At 46.5% G+C, this 5,914-nt stretch overlaps 1 long non-coding RNA gene across 1 annotated transcript in view; it reads right to left on the bottom strand.

The window, feature by feature from the left end:
- Positions 1–2,442, bottom strand: part of LOC114067012 — a 9,991-nt gene extending 7,549 nt beyond the window's left edge. Inside the window, exon 1 of the long non-coding RNA XR_003573292.1 lies at positions 2,382–2,442. This is a non-coding gene — a long non-coding RNA (uncharacterized LOC114067012). The remainder of the gene's footprint in view (positions 1–2,381) is intronic.
- Positions 2,443–5,914: the final 3,472 nt, after the last annotated feature.

Here is a 5,914-nt window from a genome sequence, read left to right as displayed (position 1 = left end):
TAATATCCCTCCGGGTCTGGGACTTTCCAAACCCAGCAGAGCAGGCTGGGGGCTGATGAATGGTAACTCTCTGACCAATTACAAAGCAATTAAAAGTCCCACCAAGAAAGCTTTGCATATGGACTTTAATTATTATACCACAGTCCTGCCAGAAAAACACAAAAGAGGATCTCGGGCGGCTTGGAGGATGCATATGGCTTGTGTAGGTGGAGAGACCTAAGAGACTGTTACTTTGGGTAGGAAGTGGATTTTCCCTCTCCTATAATCTTGTTAAATTACCCTGGTTTTAAATCAATGATTTATATCTCCCTCTTCAAATCCAGAGGGGGGAAAAAAAACCCAAACCCTCTCTAAACAGCCAGTGTGTGACAAGCAATACATTTTCACTTTCATTTACCCTCACACTGCAAAGTTCACTCAGCGAACCAGAAGTGTTATAGGAAAATACTGGGAAGGACTGGTTAAAAAGAAAACCTTGGCTGAAATGAGATGGAAAACAGATTTCCCCGGTTAGGTAAGTATCAGAAAATAATACATAATGTTAGACATCCGAAAAGGGAAGTAGGAAAATATTTAGAAATTTGCATAACCATTTGCAGCCTAAGAAAAGCACAGAAAAACAGTTTCATTAAGAAAGGACATTTCAAACAGGAGGCAGTGCTGGATCTTCCTGGGAAATGGCCATACCCTGTGTCCAGCACTGACCTTTTGTGAGTGCCTGGGTAACTGGCTAAGGATTCCCAAAGAGATTTTCATTTGCCATTTGGGTTTCAGGGAGTCTTCCTCCCTGCTACACCAGTTCACATCTGTGTACATCTAGAAGTTTCCAGGGGGAATCATCTTGTAGCAACACTCAAAATAATAAAATAAAGACCCAGGACAGATATGGAACTGAGGCCATGCTGCAGCCCACCTGCAACAGGGAGCACTCCGACTCTATCCAATTAACATCTCATCAACCCTCCAGTTTTGTGAAAGCCCCATTGAGCACCAAAGCCTTTGTTACTTGAAAGCCAACCAAGTCTTAGGCTGCACTTAAAGAAGTGTGGGCAGCAGGACTAGGGAGGTGATTCCCTTCTCTATTCCACTCTTGTGAGACCCCTCCTGGAGCACTGCATCCAGCTCTGGGTCCCTCAGCACATGAAGGATGTGGACCTGCTGGAGCGAGTCCAGAGGAGGCCGTGGAGATGGTCCAAGGGCTGCTGCTCCGAGAGCTCTGCCCTACAACCCAAATGCCCCATGTAAGGTATCACCAGCAGTGACAGCAGAGAGGAACTGCGTGTCCCAGAGCCGGGAGGAAGCACTGACATCACCCAGAGACGTCTTTAGCTCTGCTGACTCACTGCTCTTCCCCCCAGCAGGAACAACAAGCAAGCACTGGGAGCGTTCCCACAGCAGGCTGTGTCACCGCTGCTGGAGCCGTGGCTGAGCAAGGCGTAGGGGAACACAAAAAAAAGCCCCTTTCTATTTCTGGACCCCGAGTGAGGTGGATGGGTGGAAATCACCAGGCTCCCAGTTCCCGTGGGAAGCCATTAATAACCTCCTCAACACTGCCACATCCTTCAACAATGGTGCTATTATGGGATGCTGAGAGGGGAGCCATGGGGTTGGTAAGCCCACAGGGCTCCTTCCCCCACGCTGCCCACCAGGCACTGCCAGGACGGTCCCACCGTGCCCCAGCCCTGGCACGGCACAAGATGTGACTTTGTGTGCCTGTCCCCGCTGCCGACGGCGCGTTTGGAAAGGAAATCCCCCCACGTGGCCTGGAGGACCGCGAGGGAAATAAAGCCATCTGTTCATTGAGACAGACCTGCTTCAAACCAATTAATATAAAGAGCTTATATTAAAGGGTCTCGCTTCGATGCAAATCCCTTCTTGTAAACAAACCTTACAGGTCCCAGCTCCAGTCTCCAAGGCAAGTCCCAATCTGATTAGTTACTCCACATACCTTAAATTCCCCCTTACCAATGAATAAAACTATCTTTTTGCTGACATATATGAAACACTTATTGAATTTCACCTTGAGGTGTCCTTTTCAGTGCTATTTAGTGAAACTAGGACCTCTCTGGGTGAAAAACAAGCAAATTAATTTGTTTTCTTGGCAGTAGTTGTCCTCCAGACCACCACCCACACACCGCAGCACAAGACCTCCACCACAGGCCAGCACACGTAGAGTTTTATCTCCCATATATGCACCACTGTGGACTATTTTTGGATGCCTGCCTAAAGCAGAGCACACAGGGCAAGGTGTGCAGTTCAGTATATTAAAAACAAGGGAATTAATTAATGAGAAGGAAATTCAGCAACAGTTTTCTGCCATTCTCCAAGCAGCAGCCCTGGAAAGCACCTGTGGGAAAAGCACATTGTGTAGGTGAGCTTACCTGGGCAGGATGAGGACTGAGTGTTGCTGAAGGAACACACACATATTGGCTCTATGGACTCCAGAAAAGCAGTGGGATGAGGAAACAGTCACCCCTATGGAGGAAATGCATTAGCTGGATGATGGTTGTAAACATGGTGAGCACCAAACCGGATCCACAGGCTGCTCCTCCACAGCTCACAGAACGCTGAGGAAACTCTCCACAGCTCCTTTGAGCAGGAGCCTTCCATCTCTCCACAAAGACCCTTTTTTTTTTTTCCTCAGATGGTTCATTTGTCTTCTCAGTCTTTCCATTTAAACACACAAGCCTGAAAGTTCCCAAAATTGTAACACAAACTGGCAAAGCCATTTAGCAATGCACATCCCTGCCCTTTCCAGCTTCAGCCCTGCTCCCCACAGCAGGGATGTGGTTCCAGCTCACCTCAGTGGGCACATGACCAGCAATAAAGAGGGCTTGATCCTGGGTCAAAACCAGCCTGATTTCTTTCTCTTGACTCATACATAACTTTTTTTCCTACTATGTTTAAAAACAGACACAGAGAAGCAGAAAATGACAAAATTATGAGAGCTAACTGAATATTAAGTAGTATATACCTCGGTTATTTCCATTTCTTCCCTGTCCTCATAAGTAAAGCTGAGTCTCTAGGTGGTACCTGGGGTGTTCACACAGAGGTTTTGTTTCTCTTTTCTTGCTTCAAGTCAGATCCCCTTCACTTGAGAGAAGTCCTTCTTCCCAAAGAGTAATGGCAATTTCCCAAACACGGACAAAATAATGGCCCTGCAGTAGAACACTGAAAGAGAGGAGAGTGAGGTGCATTCCTGGGGAAAAAGGAAAAAACCCCTTTTCATTAAAGGTGAACTCTGCTGTCAGCTGCAGGATTTCCAGTCAGTACAGAACAAGGATCTCCCCTTCGACCTGGAGGCAGCAGAACAGGAAGTTTTGGTCTTACAAAAAAATTAATGAAATAGTGAAATTGTGGGTGCCCTTTACCTGTGTGTGGGGCAGAAGCTACTGGGAGCTGCTGAGCTGCCCTGAAACTGCTGCAGCAGGGAGTCTGATGGCAAGAGAAGAGCTGGTGCTGGGAACACTTGTGAATTTGGCATTGAAAGTGTTACAGAAAACATGCCATAAAGTTCCTCTGAGGCTTTAATTTCCCTCCCCCCAATCTTCCTTTGATTTTGATCCCCTCCTTCCCTCGTGTCCTTTGAACTTTTAAAAAGGCACTTTGAAGGGATGTCATAAAGCAGTGGGTTTATTCAGGATCTCCTCTTTGATGCTGCTGCTGCCGCGTGTGAAGTGCGGCCCTGCAGGATGTGGGGCCAGAGGAGCCGAAAGCCGAGATGGAAAGGAAAGGGCAGAAAAGTGAAAGTGGGGACACAGGGTTCTGCAACAGCTCATGGACACAGGCACAACCCCATGCTGGATTCTGGGCTACAGGGACCTGGTGTGGTTACACCCATCATGCTCCTCCGAGGTCACTCTGGGCTGGCAGAGCTCAAGGGGGAAGTGATGGGAATGAGGAAGAGGTGCAGCTGGCTTGGAATCCTTCATCCCAAAGGCCATCCCCATCTCACCACAAGGTTACAGGTGTATGACAGTTCCGCACACGCAGATGTGATATCCCCACGGGAACAGCCATGTCCATGTCACAAGGAGCATCTCTGCCAGCTAACACCCAGGGATCAGCCCAGCAGCTCCAGGACTCAGTGTTGGAATCACCCAGCAGCCCTTCCCACCTCCAGCTGTTCCAGTCGTAAAAGGCCCTGCTGCGACTATATGCAAAATGTTGTTAAATAATCAAAAAAGTATTAAATAATCCTATGCACTCATACTACACAATCACCAAGAACAGGTATTCAGCTTCTAAGGCCATCCCTTTGGAAAGATGATGACCCTGTCCATGCAGAAGGAAGTGGATGCATAGCTCAGCACCACCACCAGTTCTTCAGACCCAGGGAAACTGCATGTTCCAAAACCCCCTCTCCATACTGGAATATCTAGAAAGCTCAGAATCACAGGATCATTAAGGTTGGAAAAGCCCTGTAAGGTCATCGAGTCCAGCCTCAGTGGATCCCAGGCTTACGCTGGGTGACTTTATTTCCTCTCCTGAATGTCTTTCTGAACAAAAATTGGACATTTCCACAGCAAAGTTGGTTTTGCAGCACAGGCCTTCATGGCACGACGCCACCAGTTGGAGCCTCTCAACTTTATTTAACCTTTGCATAGGGAATTGCATTAACTCATCCAAGAGAACCTCTCAGCAAGGGAGAAACAGATGTTCAGGCATTAGATAAGCTACGAGCAAGTCCACGGCATTTATCAGCAAGGACGTGGGTTTGGGGTCAGTTTTGTTATTTTTAATGGTTGACCAGTGGTAGGAATTATTCAGAAGTAAGTGAAAATTATCCTGAAAATTGCTTGAGGGTCTTTTGAAAGGATATTTTTCCTCAGTTGCTCCTTTTTACCTGCAATATCAATTTCTATTATTTTTTTTTAAATTAGAGCCAAGTATCTTCTCCTGAGACTGAATGCAGATGCAGCTGGAACAGGAAATTTTAACTTGCTTCCAACCTGGGAATTTTGCACTTTAAACTTGAGATAAGGAGAGAACTTCATTTTAAAGACACATGTGCCCAAACAAAAGACAGTTATACTTCCAGAGGGGCCACCCCGCAGTGCTCCTGAGAAACCAGTGCTGCAGAAAATAGCAAAATCTAAAGGCCTAAGCAATTCTAGTGTACATTTACTAAATTATTCCCATTTAATATGCTCCTAGAATCATAGAAACACAGAATGGCTTGAGTTGGAAGGAACCTTAAAGATCACCTAGTTCCAGCCCCCTACCATTGTCCCTTTCTCCTGTCACTCCAGGCCCCTGTCCAAAGTTCACCTCTTTTGGAGCCTTTAGGTACTGGAAGGTTGCTGTTACATATATAAATATATATATATATATATGTATATATACACACACATACATATATACAGAGATGATATATACATATATATACACAAACTCAAAGGAGAAGGAGATTTGAGGGATTACAACCCCTCTGCACTTAGGATTGTCCTCTTGAAACACTGAGAAGAAAGGCCAGCCCCTTTTATCAACACCCAAGCAAAGCAGTACCTGCACTGCCCGGGAGATCTCACAGAGGACAAGGACAAAGCAACCAGGGTTCTTCTTGGTGCAGCCAAGTGGCCTTGGGAAGCACCATGGCAGGCTGGTTCCTCCTACAGGTGCTCTCTTCACACAACCATCCTTGGGGAAAGCAACCAAAGAGGAAAAACTTTGGTAGTAAATGAAAATGGAGTATTCAGTGAAGGGCATTTTGTGTTAACGGTAGATTTTTTTAAAGACACATTCAGAGAACTAAAGCTGCAAATATAAAACCTGGCACTACAGAGAAACCCAGGACTCAGCCTGCCTGCATCAGGCTACCCAAACAGCACCCAAAACTCAAGCCCTGAGGTTTTCATCCTCCTTGAGCCCTGCTCGCCCATTCACATGGGTCATCTCCTCCATTTTGTACCCA

Source organism: Empidonax traillii, unplaced genomic scaffold (genome assembly GCF_003031625.1).
Source record: "Empidonax traillii isolate 1590-97213 ecotype Southwest subspecies unplaced genomic scaffold, ASM303162v1 scaffold22:size5013007, whole genome shotgun sequence".
NCBI classification, from domain to species: domain Eukaryota; kingdom Metazoa; phylum Chordata; class Aves; order Passeriformes; family Tyrannidae; genus Empidonax; species Empidonax traillii.
Note: the sequence above shows the minus strand (reverse complement) of the source record. Positions and strands in the feature narration are given on the sequence as shown.